At 36.8% G+C, this 20926-nt stretch overlaps 1 protein-coding gene across 9 annotated transcripts in view; it reads left to right on the forward strand.

The window, feature by feature from the left end:
* IQCM (IQ motif containing M) overlaps positions 1-20926 on the forward strand; it is a 664496-nt gene that overhangs the window by 445164 nt on the left and 198406 nt on the right. The gene's annotated exons all lie outside the window — the stretch shown is intronic.

Raw genomic sequence — 20926 nt, forward strand, 5'->3', positions numbered from 1 at the left:
TTGTGGCATCAAATACTATTTGATAAGGAAATTCCATGCTTCCAATCTGAACTTAAAGAATCATAACTAGAGGAAAAATCAATGAATTACAATGTGTAGGAAAAACACAATGGAATAATAAGAAAATAGTAATGGGAATTTTACTTACATTTTTGAAAAAGATCTGGAAGGAAACCAGAATGCAAAAAGTTCCAGTTCCTTTCACATAAGCGCATTCACCTGATTAACTTTCAAACTAGTGTTTAAGACACTTTGAGAGTGGGAATTGTATTTTACTTCATATTTGTTTTTTCTACAAAAATTGCCATCCAGAGACAAAAAGTAGGAGCTAAGCCAGTTCCCAGAGACAGGGACTTTGTCTTTTGTTAGGATACTTTTCTGTTTGGCTGTGGCATCTGGGGACTTGGGCAAAGTTTTCAATCTGTCTTCTCCCTCCCTTCTGCAGGGGAAGAAGACGGGAGCAGAAGTATCAGATGGGCTGTAGGCGCCCATCTATGTAGTAGCACAAATACCAGCTGAACATATTTTTGGTCAGGTACAAAGAAGCAAATGGCTGTTGCTTTTCCCAAATGTTGTTTACCCTTCTGATATTCTTCCCAACAACCATCACGTATAAATATGTATGGTATTTATTTTAGTGTGCAGCTGAGTACAAATTCAGCAAGGTGCTCTGGTACCAATATTTATTCTTTGATATGAAGTTATTGAGCTTTTTAACTGAATGGATTTGGGACTTTTTAAAATGCCTACTCCTAGGCTGAACTCCATTTTGCTAATAAAGGATACACTGGGGAAAAAATTGACAGTGTTTTCAAAAAAGGTTATTGCACCAAGGGTTTTGTGCAAAATTGTGGCAGAGGTGAGGGGCTTGGCATGGTTTTGATCTCCAGTTTTTATACACATGTCTTGTAGACATTTATAGTTTGTGACAAATATCAAGTATCAAGTACAGTACCTACAGCCTTTTTTGAAACAATTTTTAGGGCAAAGGTGAGGCAGTAACAATAGCAGCACCAAAGGGTGTTGCACTAATGGTGAAAAGTGGCAGGAGATAGGAACTAGATACCAGGACATATTTTCTGGTTTAAATATACCAGAGAAAAGAAAAGCAAACAAACAAACCTACAAAACTTATTTTCATCAGAAACATTATTATTTTTTTTTTTTAAATTTTTTTTTTCAACGTTTTTTATTTATTTTTGGGACAGAGAGAGACAAAGCATGAACGGGGCAGGGGCAGAGAGAGAGGGAGACACAGAATCGGAAACAGGCTCCAGGCTCCGAGCCATCAGCCCAGAGCCTGATGCGGGGCTCGAACTCACGGACCGCGAGATCGTGACCTGGCTGAAGTCGGACGCTTAACCGACTGCGCCACCCAGGCGCCCCCAGAAACATTATTTTTAAGTGACTTAAATCAAAATCTATTTGATTTTGAATGTTCTACTTTCTGAATGATCTCTTTCTTTCAAAAGGATATTAATATTCCTGAAATGGGAGCAAAGCACATCTTAGGCATGACCATCAAATGGTTTTTGTTAATGGTTTTGAAGCAGGGAATGGACAGGGTTACTAAAGGAAAGAGGATTAGGTGAGGAGGATGGACTGGAGTGTATGGAAAGATAAAACTGTCAGATACTACAGCACCACAGTCTCTCAAAGTCATCAGCTCCAAGAACTGCTGCTGGAGAGCAGTAATACAGTTCCCACAATGAATACTCTTATCAGTCAAGGCTCAGCACAGGAAATGAAAAGCATGCTAGATGTTTTAAGAAGAAGCGGATTTGATACAATAAATTAAGTATAACAAATCACCGGAGGGTGAAGGGGTGGATTTTACTTTGAACTTCTGGGAGTGGCATTCAGACTAATGAAGGCCTAGCCCATCAGGGAAGCTACCACCTTGGCAGTTGCCATTGGAGCCATGAATTCAAGAACATCCAACGGTTGATCTGGAAATCAGGATGTGAAATTAGGAAGATTACTGTCGCAGTTCCAAATTCTCCTAGTCACTCAGGAATCTAGATAACAGTCTTTGGAACATTGTGGTGGAACAAACTTACTTTTGTTTTGTTTTGTTTTATTTTGTTTTGTTTTACTTTATCTGCTAGCAGAAAGGTGAAACAAATAAGGTAGAAAAAAGTCTCCACATCCCTTTAGCCTTCCAAATCCTGTGAAAGTATAATTAATTGATAGAAGGTAACACTCAGAGTCTTAGTTTCAAGGCCATCTTAGAAATAAAGTGGTTGTTTTTAATTTATTTTTTTTTATTTGCAGTTGCTCTAAATCTAAAGGGAAGGTTGAAGGCAGGAATCAATCCCCAATATCCACTGCAGGGTCAATATTCAAGAATAGAAAATGCTTATAAATACTTATGTAATTATTTTACATTTAAATTCCTAGAGCTAAGACCATAATGTGTATAAAATATTTGAATAAAATATAAATATATATCAACTAAATATGTATGCGGGTAATTAATATTCAGACAAAGGCAAAAGCATGGAGTCTGTTGGCCAGCTAGATTCAAATCCTGATCTTGCCATTTAATAAATGGGCACCTGGGTGGCGCAGTCAGTTAAGCATCTGACTTGGGCTCAGATCATGACCTCGTGGTTCCTGTGTTCGAGCCCCACATTGGGCTCTGTGCTGACAGCTCAGAGCCTGGAGCCTGCTTTGGATTCTGTGTCTACCCCTCTCTCTGCCTCTCCCCCACTCATTCTCTCTCTCTCTCTCTCTCTCTCTCTCTCTCTCTCTTTCTCTGTCTTTCTCTCTCTCAAAAATAAATAAACATTAAAAAAATGTAATATGATCCTGTATGGTTATCTAACTGCTGTGGTTTTCTCATCTGTGAAACAAGAATTATGGTAGTAGCATCTCATAGTGTTAGTATCAAGGAAAAGTGAAAAAATACATGTAAAATGCTTATGTAGGTGTCTGACCCATTACTGTTATTGCTAATGCTGTTGTTTTTGTCGTATATGGGAGTCGGTGTATGATTACCTCACCTACACTGCTTGGGTTTGAAGTACAGTAATAGGATTTACTAACATTGTGTCTGTGGGAAATTTACTTAAAATTTCTGTGCCTCGGTTTCCTCCTGTATAAAATTGAGATTATAATGGTACTGTCACACAGAGTTGTGATAAGAAATAAATTAAATAGTACACATAAAGTGCTTAGAACAATGTCTGACACAGAATAAGATCCAGGGTATTTTTGAAAACATCTTACATTTCATTATTGAATTTGCTTTAACATTATCAGTCTAGTCAACATTTTCTTTCTGAAGGTTTAACACAAGGCTTTTGTTTTTGCAGTCCTTCTGAGAAGAAACAGAATAAACCTATTCTATTTATTATATCTTATAGACACAGATTGCATTATAGTCTCGGGCATGAAACTGTCTAGACTGGTACACAATATTCATATGCTATCCAGATAGGATATGATGGATAGTATGTGTAGTTTTTTCACCACCAATATACTAGATGCCAATTTATAAAAATTCTAGGTGTAACGCCACTAATTTTGTCTCTCAAAAGCAAGGAACTGTGACAATAGAATCTTTTTTTTTTTTTTTAATTTTTTTTTTTTCCAACGCTTTTTATTTATTTTTGGGACAGAGAGAGACAGAGCATGAACGGGGGAGGGGCAGAGAGAGAGGGAGACACAGAATCGGAAACAGGCTCCAGGCTCCGAGCCATCAGCCCAGAGCCTGACGCGGGGCTCGAACTCACGGACCGCGAGATCGTGACCTGGCTGAAGTCGGACGCTCAACCGACTGCGCCACCCAGGCGCCCCTAGAATCTTTTTTTTTAAAAAGATGCACTTGAGGGTATGATTACAGATTGATTTTATTAAAGTTAAATTTGTTTATAAGGAAAAAATTAAGTTATAACTGGCAAATTTAAGAAAAAATATGTACTTTGGAGAACCACTTGGTTTAGTGGAAATTACTTTGTGATCAGAAAAACCCCCTTCATTCAAATTACCATTCTGCCTCTTATTGTCTGTGTGACTTGTTAACCTTTTTGGGCTGCAGCTTTCTCCATTCTAGTATGGAGCCAGCTTACAAGGTTCTTGGTAAAATTACCTTTAAATTTACAACTATATTCACACCCAGAGGCTTAGTAGGCACATATTCTGGAATTCTTTTTATTCTAATATTTAGGGAACATTTTACATTAAATAATTATATTTTGAACCTAAAGCTTATTATTAGTAATGGATTCTATGACTTTATGACCAACGGTACAACTTTAGAGTAGAAAAGCAAATGTAATGCCATGTAAAGATAAATCAAAGAAATACGATTACACTTACAAATACTTGAAGCATCTTTATCTGAAAATGTATGTGCTACTCAATTGTGTTTTGACTCTGAGCTTTAGGCTCCGGTCAGCTCTGTGATTACCTCAGTGAAATGAAGCTCAAACGTTGATATTTGGTTCCTTCTCGATCTTGAACAAATTACTTAACCTGTTAGCTTCAGCTTCCTCGTCTGTGAATAGGGATGATTAAAGTACTTACCATAGCGTCAAATAAGCAGCTAGTGCCCAGTAAGTTACAATAAATGTTAGCAGTTATTGCTATCATCATCATCATTATCATCATCATTAAGCATCTGTTACATGTTTCAAACTCTGATCGAAGGTTTCACTACTAAAGTATTTGATATGGAGAGACAGGTTAGTGAATCATTCCTCTGTTAAATATACTAAGTTATACCCCTATTTATAACTTGAGTTATAGACTGGTCATATTATTTTGACTAATAGATGTACATTTATTTTTAAAATGTTTTTTGAATTTGAAAAATGATACAGTACAATGTTTAATGATAACAATTTAATATTTACTATACATTTTACTCATTTAACTCATTTACTGTGTGTGTTTTGCTCATATATTAACTCATTTATTCATCACAACTATAAATAGTAATATAGTCATTATGCCCATTTGAAAAATGTAAAAAATGAAGCAGAGAGAGAGGGTGTTTCAAGACCACACGGATGGTAAGCTGCAGATTGATAATTTAGACCTAGACAGTATGGTCTGGAGTTGGTCTTCACAACCATCATTTCATGCTGCCTGTCTAACTGAATCTCTGGAGTAATGCTGTTTGGGTGTTTATTCACAGTCCACCTCTTAATTGGGCAAGTTACTTAGCCCCTCTAAGCTGGATTTCCTTATCTATTCAATCATTAAAACATTAGCAGTTACAATGTTAGAGTATTTTATTCTCTGAAATTAGTGGGTGTGGGAATAGACTGATTATTGCCTAAAAAATCAATCATAGTAGAAGAAAAGTGCCTTTCCAGAAACATACATGAAGGAGGTAGAGATGTAAGATAAGAGCAGCATTCCAAGAGTAGGTACACATTAACAGCATGGGAACAGAAGGAGAGAAATAGGGAAGGATCAGACCGTGGGGACATTTCTTGATGTTTAGATGAAAGAGAGGTAGAAAGATAGATTTTTTAGCAGTTAGCATGTATGGTTAAATTTTAAGGGTACTGACCAAAGAGATTCGTAGGATTGATACAGGGGAGCACTAATACATAGAGAAACAAATAGAAAGAGACGGTTTTTAAAGGAAGTTTCAAATGGGTGTGCAAAAGTATTGACTGTCAAAAAGATGTCTAAAGATAACTTTAAAATAATTTTAAGAAGCTACATTTGGGGCATATTATTATGGGACTGAGTAAGATTTAGAATTCATCATCATTGCTTCAGATTTTGCCAGAAATGGAATCTCATAGATCCATGACTTGTATTTGAGTTTCACTGTGGGATCTATAACCTGGAAATTTAAATCCAACTTTCTGCTCAGCATTAAAATTACTTTGTACTTGAGCCACAAATACATTTCACCATTTCTATTTTTCTGGTCAAAGGATAGCATAAAGGAGAGGGATGTCAACAAAACTGAACATGCACCCATTATAATTTTGCTTAGAATGCCCTGTTCAAGACAAGATATGCCTAAAAGAGAAGCAAACCTATTCAGTACCATATAAATTTACTAAATTGAGGAAGTCTAAAGAAGTCCTTCATTAAATTTCCAATGGGATGTGAGTTTTAACCAAGTCTCAATGGAGACCTGGTTTTTGAAGAACTCAAAAATTCTTCTGTTCAAAGAATGTTCATGTCAGATAAATGCGGATGTCTGTGAGTGTGAGAATGTGCTCACTGCTGTGAAACTTATAATTAAACAAGTTTTTGTTGTTATTGTTGTTATTGCTTTTAATCATTGGTTCAGACTAATTATAGTTGTTTAAAAAAAAAAAAAAAAAACTCGAGAAATTCATGAGAGGTACCAAAGGGAGAAAAAGACTTGGTAGACATGGATAGAACACGCTACTAAATCTCTAGAGATGGCCATCTTTGGAAGTAGAAGTGCTAAGTGTGAATCTAGGAGGCTTAGAATTGGGGCTTTTCATGAACTCAGCTCCACAAAATTCTTTCTGGGGTGCACTAACTCACTGCAAAATAGTTGCCAGATTCTCAGCCTGAAAATTAATTTCCATGATTTGTCAGCAATAGTAGAATGAATCTTAGAGAATGAGGATCAATTGGATCATGTTTGCATAGCAGCTTCATATGGTAAAGACATATTGACGAACCTTAGTTTTCATTATAAATTCAGAGGCCCATCTGAGTTGTTGCTCATGACACCAACACGATATGAGGGGATAAAAGAAGTGATTCCATTAGCCTCTGGCATCATGGAGCTTGGAAAGCTGAAAACTCTTGGAGACAGAAACACTGCAGGTGTACCTCAGCCCTTTGGAAGTGGGGACCTATCAAATGAGATCATGGTTGGTGGAGATAAGTGGGTTCTTCTATCCTGATCAGAGGATACTTAGAGCCAACTTTGGTCTTATATTAATCTTAATTATTTGCTTCCGGTGCGGCAAAGTCAGTATTACTGTTAGATATTTCTCAGGTGTGGGACAAGTGCCTAGACTGCACAGCATTTTGATAGTGTGAAGTGGCCCCACTTTTGCTTGGATGTGACAGAGCGACACCTAGTGGTAAAGTTTGAGCATATTTGTTCTGTGAACATACCCAATTCTAAGCCTTTTCACAGATGTAGACACTGTATGGAAAGGGATTATATGATCAATAAATATGCTTACTCAGAAAGTGTAAGTGCCTCACTTCAAGGTCTGGGAGAAGGAAATTTAAGACGCTCTACCAGACTATGTCTTTTGTTGTTGTTTAAGTTTAATTTATTAGAGAGGGGAAGAGAGAGAGAGAGAGAGACAAAGAGCACAAGTGTGTGCACACACATGTGAGGGAGGGGCAGAGAGAGAGAGAGAGAGAGAGAGAATCCCAAGCAGGCTCCACACTGTCATCATAGAGCCCCGTGCTGCCACTGGGGTTCAAACCCACAAACCATGAAATCATGACTGGAGCCACAGTGGGATGCTTAACCCACTGAGTCACCCAGGCACCCCTCAACCAGACTGTCTTAACAAGATTTCCAGAGTCATGCTCATATGAGAAGGGAGAGGTGGAAGGGCAGGAAGATGGGCTGTTTTGGTAGACCTCTTGGAAACGCTAGATAGGTTTATCTGATTTATCTAAGAAGAATGAACAAAATGAAGATTTTATATTTCTCGGAATTTCACTTGGTTATGTGTGTGGGTGGAAGAGGTAGCATTGTGTGTTAAAAACTAACTAGGAATTATATTTTCACTGGTTTTCACATCAGAATGCAGTCACATCAGTGGTAAATACAGAATGTGTCTATAGGAAGAAGTTAGAGGAAACAATATGGTGGTTCATTGGAAAAGGGTTGTTTGCTTATCTGGAAGTGGCATTCACAAAGCAAGTACACTTTAAAGAAAATAACAACAAAATACCCAGTAAATTAGTAAATATCTGGCAGGGCAGATTGTGACAAACTAATCTCCATCTCAGTGGAGGAGGACAAAAAAGAAGAGAAAGGGGGATAATAATAGACACAATATAAGAATTTATGATACATTCAAATCTAAATCAAGTGCTTTATGTATATTTTCTTATTAGATTCCTATACTATTCCTTTGAAGTAGGTACTGATATTGTCTTCATTTTACAGATGAAGACATGCAAAGTCATCTTTCTTAACATCACAAAGGTGCTAAGCTAAAAACGCCAATATTTTAGTCTTTTAGTATTTTGGTCTTTCTGATCCCAAAGTTCATGCTCTTGGCTCTCTACTAAAAATGTCACAAGAATTTTTATCACTTCTTGGTGAGATATTGACCATTCTGCTTTGAAAAGTTTGTCCATTAAATGTCCTTATCTAAATCCTGTTAAGATCAATTGGATTTCAATTAGAATGCAATAGATTACAACATACATGGTTTAAACCTTCTTTGCACTTTTCCATTGTGCACATATATTGGAATACTTTAATTTTTTTGTGATTGTTTCTTTTCAGAGGTAGTTCAGCAATTTGAATCTTCACTCTGCTGTTGTCCTAATGTAGATTAAAATGAATAATGAAGCACTTGAGTATTTTCTGGTAGATTATTGTAATAATACCATACCAGTTTCATTTTGTTGTTGTTGTTTTATTTTGTTTTGTGTTGTTTACTGGCTTCTTGGAGTTCGTTTTCTGCGTGGTACAAGGCACGCCGTTGCAGGGTATCAGGAAGGCTTGTGTTTGGCTTGGATAGTAAAGAGAGGGCTTCTCTCAACTTCCTTTTTGGTATTTTGCCATTTTGACATAAGAGAACCCAACTGTTTCTGCTTGCTGCAGACTGCCTCATCTATGGGGAGGGGAGTGGAGAGGCTCTGATGAACCTCGCACCTCCTGAAGCCTGGTGGCTCATGGGGGCCTCTCAGGATTGGGGCACTCCTTTTGACAAGGAGTTGGAGAACAAATGATGCTCAAAAGATGTACTAAGTTGGAAAACATCTAGGGTGAAATGCATTTGGACGTATTTTTTTTTCTAGTTTTTAAGATGTGAGTTCTCTGGATGGGCCTCCTCGTTATGTTAATCTCATGTATTTGTTTGGAATATTAAGATCTTGCCTTGATTCCCTCCTACAACCTCCCCAGAAAAAATGATCTACCTCAGCTTAGAGAAATTTCATATTTGTGCCTTTTTTACACAGATTGTATAGTCTTTGGCTTTTATTACTTTGTCTTTTTATAACACTTTTTTTTTTAATTTTTTTTTTTTTAACGTTTATTTACTTTTGAGACAGAGAGAGACAGAGCATGAACAGGGGAGGGTCAGAGAGAGAGGGAGACACAGAATCTGAAACAGGCTCCAGGCTCTGAGCTGTCAGCACAGAGCCCGACGCGGGGCTTGAACTCACGAGCCGTGAGATCATGACCTGAGCCGAAGTCGGACGCTTAACCGACTGAGCCACCCAGGTGCCCCTGTCTTTTTATAACACTTTTAAAAATATGATGAAGAATTTCCAGTTGAAAACTCTAAAATTCCTCTTGTTGTTTTCATCTTTCATGTCTTTGCTTCGAAGCTGTGTCACTTAGCCATTGAGCAGAGAATGAGATCTGGGTAATGGAGGCAGTCCTAGCCACTATTATATGATGCTGGCGAAAGGGCTCTTATTGAGAGTGGATTTCTTGTAATTGGGCCTGAAAGATCCAAAGAAAGTTTCTAACAAGGTGGAAGTGGCTGGTATGCTTTGTCTTAGTAGTTATGAGCACTGAGTACTTGGAAAAAGGAACTTGTCCCAGGCATCTATTAAAGGATAACACACTAAGGCCAAATACATTCTGTTCCAAATATAAGGATAACACCATATTAAAAATTCAGAATTCTATTCCCATAGTTTATTACATAAAGACTTTTAGGGAAAAATTATATAATAATATCGATAGATACTAAAAGTAGCAATTGAGAAAATTCAACAATGAGTCCAATCAACCAATTAATCAATAATCAATTTGCAAGGAAATCTAAAGAACTACATATTTAAGGTAGGAGCAAGAAAGATACTCAATAAGGAATATAAAACAGAAGAAAAATGACTTTCGTTTCATAAAAATTTCAAAACTTTTCTATGAAAAAATACCATAAACAAACCTATTTTTAAAAATTGATTTGGAGTAGAATTGCATTTTATGAGACAGAGGTTTAATATGTTGAACTGTTTAAAATTGAGCAAAAGAGGATAATCTAATAGCAAAATAGACAAAAGATGTAGAGAAACCACTCACAAAAAATCCAAAAGTCGTTGAATATATGCAAAGTTGCTCAGTCACTAGAAGATGAGGAAACTCAATGGATTAGCAGCTTTTAGACTGGTCACGATTAAAACAAAGCAAGTAAAACAATAATGCCTATTGTGGCTAGGTTATGAGCAAAGAAGTATTGGCACACATTGCTGGTATAAATTGCATTTCATCCTGTTTTAGAAAGCATGTTGGCAATATCAATTAAAATTAAAAATATAAATACTTTTGACTCTGCACTACATCTTGGGAATCTGTCACATGGAAATGACAGTGCTACTAAATACATAAGCATGCTTATTTTAAGCATTATTTTTATTTGGGAAAACTGAGGAGCAAAGTAAATGCTAATCAATAAAGCAACATGATCCATTCACATCACAAAATACTATGCACCACTTAAAATAATGAATTAGAGCTATACTGGTTAGCATGGAAAGATTTCCATCAATTCTTCTTGAGTGAAGAAAGCAAAATATGTATAATATGATGAAAATTTTGTAAAAAAAATAAGCATTATCAAAATTATTGAACACTCATTAATCTGCAAGACACTATTTTAGAGATTAATGCAGTGACACAAAAATTATATTACCTGATATTTTGAAGAAGGACAAATGATGCTCAAGGGATGTACTAAGTAAAAAGGCAAAAGAATTATATAATGTAACATAGACCTGCTTTAAAAATGAATGATTTAAATAGTGCTATGGTTTCCAGTGAGTTATTATAAAAGGTTCTGCAATTCATATGTGTATCAAAAATTACCTATATAGCCCAATGAGTCATGTTAGTATTATGAGTCTTAGTTTCTTTTTTAAAATTTTTTTTTAATGTTTGTTTATTTTTGAGAGAGAAAGGCAGAGTGTGAGTGGGGGAGGGGCAGAGAGAGAGGGAGACACAGAATCTGAGGCAGGCTCCAGGCTCTGAGCTGTCAGCACAGAGCCCGATGCAGGGCTTGAACTCACAGACCACGAGATCATGACCTGAGTGGAAGTCGGATGCTTAACCGACTGAGCCACACAGGCGCCCCTGAGTTTCTTATAATAATATTAATGACAGCATCTGGTGTTGGTAGAAAGAGAATTTGAGATAATATAAGTAAAGCACTCAGCACTGTGCCTGGCAAAGAATGAATGTACATTAAATGGAAGCTATCCTTCTCATTGTCAATATTGTTGTTTTTCAAATGCTGAGGTTGTGTATTTTTTTGAAAGAATAGCAGAGGTGAAGTGCCCTTCTCATCACATCACATTAGCAAGAACATGCTACCAATCTGAATTATTTCTCGTGATATTAACCTCCATCAACGGGCCAAGATAGTGTTTTTTTGGTTCCTCCACTTGCTATAAGTTACTTTCTCCCCATCCACCCTCTGCAATCTTTTTTTTTGAAAGTCCATAACTAAATCCAGCTCACACTCAAGGAAGTATGAATGAGATATTAAACATTTTCTCTGGGAAGTGGGAATATCTACATAAATTATAAAGAATTCTTATGTAATGAAGATTTTTTTCTCCCCTATTTATTTATTCAATCATTTATTTACATGTACTCCTGTATATTTCATTTATACTTTAAGTTATAATCTAATACTGCATTCTTTTGTTGTTGCTATTTTTCAGATTATTCCAGCTTTAGACATGGGTGCTTTTTCACGTAGACTCCTGAGTCCCTGTGACATGCTCCTGTCCTTTTGTTTTTTGAGCACTTCCTTACTTTCTGACATTACAAGATTCTGAAGATTCATCTTATATTGTCCCTGCCTTGGCCCTAGAGCCAGCCATTTCTCCAGGGACTCTTGGTTCCTTTTATTGGAGAGTAGTCTTAAGAAACCAAAATCTGGGCACTGGGATGTGTTCATTGTTACTGAGGTCTCCAGCCTCCCTCAGTAGACAGATCTAAGAAATAAATATATATATATATATATATAAATATATATATATATTATATATATTATTATATATATATTATATATAATATTATATATATATTATATTATTATATTATTATTATATTATATTATTATATATTATATTATATTATATTATATATTATATAATGTATTAATATTATATAATAATTATAATAATAATTATAATATATATTATATTATATTATATTATATATTATATTATATAATATATAATATTATATATTATATAATATAATATATATTATATATTATTAATATTATATATTATATAATATTATATTATATATATTATATATATAAATATATATATAATATATATAATATGATTCTTGGATTACTTGATTCTTGGATTACTAACCCAAGTTTGTAAACATAATTATTTCTCTATGTATCTATCTGCATCTATCCATTTGCATTTTTTCATTAGCTTCCAGTTTCTAGGCAAAACATTGTTTTTTCAAGTTACTTAGGTCAGCTCTTTTCCCCTTACCCCATTCCATAAGTGGATATCACTTGTGATGAAACTCGTATTTTCTGATTGCACAGCAAGTAGAGTTTCATACTCAAGTTTTTCACATAGAAAATATTTCCCTGTTAGTAACCAGACTGCTTTCCTCTTAGTAATCTGTAAGCTACATCTCTAACTTGTGTGTTTTTATGCTGGTCTTGTTGCTTATATATACCATCAACTTTTGTCCTTCTTTCTTAGTCTTTGCCAGGCCCCCACCTATAATAGGGCTGCTCTCCTGTTTCTTTTCATCTTGTGAGAGACATCCTCACTGTGACCTCTTTTCTCTGATGGCCTCCTGAGATGTAACTCTTGTGCCTGGACCTTGGGAACCTTGGGACCTTAGGAACCATTCATTGGCATTCAGCCTTAGCATCTGCCTTAGCCCCAGTAGAGAAGTGCATCTACTCAATTCTCTCCCTGTCCTGACCTCTGGCCTCCTCCAGTCAGCCAGTCTTCTCAGAATTCCCATTCCCACTTAGAAATCTCTACAATCTCAATGGCTCTCCTCATACTACATTGGGCTGCAATTTGTTCTGGGATGCTGCATAACCCTTACCTAGACCCTCCCCACAGCTACTGTCACAGCACCATATTGGCCACTTGGCTTTGTGTTTCAGAAGAATCATGGCCCCTTCAACAAAACTCCTTTACTCCTAAATCTTTCCACAAACTCTAAGTGCTTTCTGTCATTGAGATTTCCATTTTTCCATTCCCTCAGGGCAAGGTACAAGGGGAAAGGCTGCCTGGCCCTTTCTCATGAGAGCATCAATAACTTTTCTTTTGTTCCCCTCCAGTTTGCTAGTCCAATTCTTTTTCACTTTTTAGGTTTATTTATTTATTTTGAAAGGCAGGGGAAGTGCAAAGAGAGGGAGAGAGAATCCCAAGCAGTTTCCACACCTAGCACAGAGCCCAATGCAGGGCTTGATCTCACGATGGTGAGATCATGACCTAAGCAGAAATCAAGAGTCGGATGCTTAGCTGACTGAGCCACCCAGGTGCTCCTGTTTTATATATTTTTTTATAGATTACAAAGAGGAACCCAACTATTTAAAAACTCAATAATGGAATATTTGTTACCTATTTACATAATTTTTCCTTGTTTCAAACTGGTAAGTGTCAGAAATGAGGTGATTTATTTTCAGTCACCCTCAAGGAAACCATTACTATTGCCTGAATGGCAGAACCGGGAGCTAAGAGAGGTGAAGAGTCGAGAGCCAACCTTTAATATTTCAAAACAATATCCAACCACATATATGCACACATATGTATATGTAGATACATGTATAGTCACAAAGGTAGTCACATAGAATTTTCTACCTACTTTTATGCAATCTGTTATTTCTTTGAAAGCAGTCCTCATAATTGGTTATTTCTAGGATGTCTCACATGTGCTCATAAATACCCAACTCTAGGCTAAAAATAGACTTCTACACTCTGCTGTCACTCTGAAGTGCAGGAAGCCTAGCAAAGGTGTCTTGCTGCTGTCATTGCTGTCAGCACCTATGCAGGCCATGCCATGCTGATTCTAACCTGCAGAAAGAAAAACTTCTCCCTTGGACTTTGAACCACCATTACCTCAATCTCAGTATTGATGCCCTGTGCTCTCAGCATCCCAAGGGCATGGTGTAGGAAAACAGCTTTTTCAGGTCCCTTGTCATTTTCTCACTGGGGCCTTTCTCCCACAAAGTATCTCCCACAGAGTATCCAGATGGGAGATGGGGGGGCCATGGGGGGGGGAGGGGGAAGAGATGGATAGGGAATAAGGAAGTGGAAAGTCAAAGCAAAATCATCTTAGCAAGAGGCAATTCAAATTACGTAAATATACCCATCCCTGCCAGCTGCCACTGTCTTCATAGACCAAGACGGAATATTCAGCTAACTCTTCCTGTATTAAGAGATTTTCCCCAAGAGGATTTCTTGCTTTCTTTACAGAAAGGTCCTTGGAGGATTTGTTCTGCCAGTCTTCTGGACATACACCTGTTTGAAATTCTAAAGTGCACAACATGCAGGTTCAAACTTGGACCCTGCCATATACTAGCATCAAATGTAACAACTTAAATATGTCCTTAATTGTTTGTCATCTAGGACTATATTTGTGCTATTTATAGGCTCTGATAATCTTGCTGGTGGGCAGGGCTGTGATACCATGTTAGGTAGTTGCTTTCATTTATTTTTTCTAACTAAATCTCTATGAGTAACATAAAATTACAGGGTTTTGTTTGTTTGTTTATTGTTTTTGGTTTGTTTGTGGGTTAGGAAATGAAGACTCAGAAAGGTCTAAGCTGGTGCCCTCTACATCACCTCATAACACTTAGCATGACCCTGCACAAACAGGGTTCTACTGATACTCAGTGACATGAATGTATATTTTACTTTTTACATAATCCACATTCATTTTCTTTCCAAGTTCCTTTCAAAGGTTCATTTTGAAGCATTCACAGGAGGTAGCCAATAGTGTAGAATAATACATATCCTTGAAGAGTTCAGAGAGATTGCATGAAAAATAATGAAATAGATTTGTGAACCTGAAAGTCTGGAGGTGGTTAAAAAGAAAACAGAGGGCAAAGCATACTTTCAATCTTTGAGAAAATTTTAGTATCCTTTCCTAAAAATGCAGCTAATGAAATGCATATTTTTAGCATATTATCTATTTAATTTGAATAATTCTCCAATTTGAATCATTTCTTTAAATTATTGAAGTATAAACAAAGATATCTAACTCATGATTATTTATTCATTACAATAAAAATGACTTTCTATTATATATTGCAATCTAGAAACTTGAAGACCTCTAACATTGTTATTTTTACATAAATGGTATGTTCTGTTGAAAATATGGATAAACATGACAGATCTATTTAGAACTCTGCATCCCAAAGCAACAGAATATACTTTCTTCTCGGGTGCACATGGAACATTCTCCAAGATACATCATATACTGGGTCACAAAACAGCCCTTCATAAGTTTACAAGAATTGAAATTATACCATGCATACTTTCAGACCACAATGCTATGAAGCTTGAAATCAACCACAGGAAAAAGTCTGGAAAACCTCCAAAAGCATGGAGGTTAAAGAACACCCTACTAACGAATGAGTGGGTCAACCAGGCAATTAGAGAAGAAATTAAAAAATATATGGAAACAAACGAAAATGAAAATACAACAATCCAAACGCTTTGGGATGCAGCGAAGGCAGTCCTGAGAGGAAAATACATTGCAATCCAGGCCTATCTCAAGAAACAAGAAAAATCCCAAATACAAAATCTAACAGCACACGTAAAGGAAATAGAAGCAGAACAGCAAAGGCAGCCTAAACCCAGCAGAAGAAGAGAAATAATAAAGATCAGAGCAGAAATAAACAATATAGAATCTAAAAAAACTGTAGAGCAGATCAACGAAACCAAGAGTTGGTTTTTTGAAAAAATAAACAAAATTGACAAACCTCTAGCCAGGCTTCTCAAAAAGAAAAGGGAGATGACCCAAATAGATAAAATCATGAATGAAAATGGAATGATTACAACCAATCCCTCAGAGATACAAACAATTATCAGGGAATACTATGAAAAATTATATGCCAACAAATTGGACAACCTTGAAGAAATGGACGAATTCCTAAACACCCACACTCTTCCAAAACTCAATCAGGAGGAAATAGAAAGCTTGAACAGACCCATAACCAGCGAAGAAATTGAATCGGTTATCAAAAATCTCCCAACAAATAAGAGTCCAGGACCAGATGGCTTCCCAGGGGAGTTCTACCAGACGTTTAAAGCAGAGATAATACCTATCCTTCTCAAGCTATTCCAAGAAATAGAAAGGGAAGGAAAACTTCCAGACTCATTCTATGAAGCCAGTATTACTTTGATTCCTAAACCAGACAGAGACCCAGTAAAAAAAGAGAACTACAGGCCAATATCTCTGATGAATATGGATGCAAAAATTCTCAATAAGATACTAGCAAATCGAATTCAACAGCATATAAAAAGAATTATTCACCATGATCAAGTGGGATTCATTTCTGGGATGCAGGGCTGGTTCAACATTCGCAAATCGATCAACGTGATACATCACATTAACAAAAAAAAAGAGAAGAACCATATGATCCTGTCAATCGATGCAGAAAAGGCCTTTGACAAAATCCAGCACCCTTTCTTAATAAAAACCCTTGAGAAATTCGGGATAGAAGGAACATACTTAAAGATCATAAAAGCCATTTATGAAAAGCCCACAGCTAACATCATCCTCAATGGGGAAAAACTGAGAGCTTTTTCCCTGAGATCAGGAACACGACAGGGATGCCCACTCTCACCGCTATTGTTTAATATAGTGCTGGAAGTTCTAGCATCAGCAATCAGACAACAAAAGGAAATCAAAGGCATCAAAATTGGCAAAGATGAAGTCAAGCTTTCGCTTTTTGCAGATGACATGATATTATACATGGAAAATCCGATAGACTCCACCAAAAGTCTGCTAGAACTGATACATGAATTCAGCAAAGTTGCAGGATACAAAATCAATGTACAGAAATCAGTTGCATTCTTATACACTAACAATGAAGCAACAGAAAGACAAATAAAGAAACTGATCCCATTCACAATTGCACCAAGAAGCATAAAATACCTAGGAATAAATCTAACCAAAGATGTAAAAGATCTGTACGCTGAAAACTATAGAAAGCTTATGCAGGTAATTGAAGAAGATATAAAGAAATGGAAAGACATTCCCTGCTCATGGATTGGAAGAATAAATATTGTCAAAATGTCAATACTACCCAAAGCTATCTACACATTCAATGCAATCCCAATCGAAATTGCACCAGCATTCTTCTCGAAACTAGAACAAGCAATCCTAAAATTCATATGGAACCACAAAAGGCCCCGAATAGCCAAAGTAATTTTGAAGAAGAAGACCAAAGCAGGAGGCATCACAATCCCAGACTTTAGCCTCTACTACAAAGCTGTCATCATCAAGACAGCATGGTATTGGCATAAAAACAGACACATAGACCAATGGAATCGAATAGAAACCCCAGAACTAGACCCACAAACGTATGGCCAACTCATTTTTGACAAAGCAGGAAAGAACATCCAATGGAAAAAAGACAGTCTCTTTAACAAGTGGTGCTGGGAGAACTGGACAGCAACATGCAGAAGGTTGAAACTAGACCACTTTCTCACACCATTCACAAAAATAAACTCAAAATGGATAAAGGACCTGAATGTGAGACAGGAAACCATCAAAACCTTAGAGGAGAAAGCAGGAAAAGACCTCTCTGACCTCAGCCGTAGCAATCTCTTACTTGGCACATCCCCAAAGGCAAGGGAATTAAAAGCAAAAGTGAATTACTGGGACCTTATGAAGATAAAAAGCTTCTTCACAGCAAAGGAAACAACCAACAAAACTAAAAGGCAACCAACGGAATGGGAAAAGATATTTGCAAATGACACATCGGACAAAGGGCTAGTATCCAAAATCTATAAAGAGCTCATCAAACTCCACACCCGAAAAACAAATAACCCAGTGAAGAAATGGGCAGAAAACATGAATAGACACTTCTCTAAAGAAGACATCCGGATGGCCAACAGGCACATGAAAAGATGTTCAACGTCGCTCCTCATCAGGGAAATACAAATCAAAACCACACTCAGATATCACCTCACGCCAGTCAGAGTGGCCAAAATGAAGAAATCAGGAGACTATAGATGCTGGAGAGGATGTGGAGAGACGGGAACCCTCTTGCACTGTTAGTGGGAATGCAAATTGGTGCAGCCGCTCTGGAAAGCAGTGTGGAGGTTCCTCAGAAAATTAAAAATAGACCTACCCTATGACCCAGCAATAGCACTGCTAGGAATTTATCCAAGGGATACAGGAGTACTGATGCATAGGGGCACTTGTACCCCAATGTTTATAGCAGCACTCTCAACAATAGCCAAATTATGGAAAGAGCCTAAATGTCCATCAACTGATGAATGGATAAAGAAATTGTGGTTTATATACACAATGGAATACTACGTGGCAATGAGAAAAAATGAAATATGGCGTTTTGTAGCAGCGTGGATGGAACTGGAGAGTGTGATGCTAAGTGAAATAAGCCATACAGAGAAAGACAGATACCATATGGTTTCACTCTTATGTGGATCCTGAGAAACGTAACAGAAACCCATGGGGGAGGGGAAGGGAAAAAAAAAAAAAAGAGGTTAGAGTGGGAGAGAGCCAAAGCATAAGAGACTGTTAAAAACTGAGAACAAACTGAGGGTTGATGGGGGGTGGGAGGGAGGGCAGGGTGGGTGATGGGTATTGAGGAGGGCACCTTTTGGGATGAGCACTGGGTGTTGTATGGAAACCAATTTGACAGTAAATTTCATATATTAAAAAATAAAAAATAAAAATAAAAAAAAAGAACATATGGATAAACAAACAGAACTAAAGCTAAATTATATTTCCACTCACTATTAACATGTTGCTCTTTTAATATTGTGGGTGTTGCCCCACGCATATAATTTTTTTTAAAAACTGGGATCATTTTGTGGATATTGCTTTTGTAATCTGTTTTTCCATTTAAAATAACTTTGTAACATATAGGCATTTGATAACGTATGTTTTTGTGATGTATGTTAAAAGCCTTGGTTGAAGTTGCTTTCTTCTATAGGGGTTTTTCCAACAACAGGGGTTTGTTGGCAGACCAACAAACTCTACACTTACTGAAATTTTTTTGGACCACACAGGTGACATGAACTGGAACATCAAACCAGGGCCAGGCTTGGGGTTCAGTTGTATCTACCCAGCCTCACAGAGATAGGAAAGTTCCCTGGCTGTTTTTCTTTGAAGTGTTCTTTTCCTTTTCCTTTCCCCACCACCCCACCCTCCACTCTCCTTCCTTTTCCTCCCCTTCCCTCCTCTCCTCTTCCCTCCCCTTCTCTTCCTTTCCTAGATGCTCACCCTTCCCTCATCCTTCTCTTTCTTCCCCTCTGCTTCCCTTCCTATTCTTTCCATGCCCTGCTCTGCTCTGCCCACCTCTCCCCTCCCTTCCCTTCCCTTCCTTTTCTTTCCCTTCCCTTCCTTCTCTCTTTTTTAACATCATTCTGCCTACTCTGATGCTGTATCCCTCTAGGGCCCCACCCCTTCATTGTGGTCTCCTGATGAACTCCCCATTTTGAATGGACCGTATGCTTTATCTCCTGTCCCCACCCCCCTCATAAGGCTGAATAAAGTTCAGGTATCCAGGGTTCTGCAGAAAACCTCAGTCCAAAAAAAACAAAACAAAACAAAACTGATTTTGGCACTCAAATATCCACTATAGATTACTGATTTTACTTTCTTTTTGGCCTCTGCATTTTCCTACTTCTCTGCCAGCTTAGCAACGCAGTTAAAATACATATAATATTTTATTCAAGATTTGACTTGTTTTAATCAAAAGGATTGTTCTCTGCTATATGATGAAAATGAAGGTCAAGGATATTTACTTTGAAAGGTTAAAAATATATCATGTATACTTATATTTTTATTCTTCCTAAAATTAAATGATCCTTTATTTAATTGAAACATTTATAAAATAATGGATTATAAAATTTAGGATTCCACTCCCAATCCCACTCCTGATCACCAACTAGGATTCTGGTCATCCGTGTGTGAATTTTTCCCTTACACCAACAAGTAATTCTTGGATACTAACTGGGTGTCCTGGATCCATCTCTCATCCAGCAGCCACCCAAGAGTTCACTCAGAGTCACTTCATTAGGGCAAAAGATGCTCCTAGTGCTTTTATCACTTAGAAAATTACAAAGGTTTTAGTAGTTCAGTGCCAAGAATCAGAAGGCAGAGACCAATATATTTTTTCTATTATCTCACATAATTGTTAGTGAAATATCTTTATAAAGGTTATACATTATAACATCATGGTGTACGTAATCACAATACAGCAACTGTATCTTGAATATTTATGAAGTATCAGACATATCTTTTTTTTAAATTAATAGACTTTATTGTTTTAGGAGTTTTAGGATTATAGAAATATTGGTGGAAGGTAGAAAGTGCTCCCATATACCTCCTTACACCCCCTTCTCCCATTTCTAATTATTAACACCTTGCATTAGTATGGTATATTTATTATAAATAAAGGGTAAATATTAATACATTATTAAACATATGTCTTTTGATATATGGTTTTTTTGGATCCTTTCAACAACTGAACAAGATAGATATTATCCCCACTTCAAAAATAAGGAACCTAAGGCTGAGCACTAAGTCTGGATTCACTGAAAAATGTGTAGA

Source organism: Neofelis nebulosa, chromosome 3 (assembly GCF_028018385.1).
Source record: "Neofelis nebulosa isolate mNeoNeb1 chromosome 3, mNeoNeb1.pri, whole genome shotgun sequence".
NCBI lineage: Eukaryota > Metazoa > Chordata > Mammalia > Carnivora > Felidae > Neofelis > Neofelis nebulosa.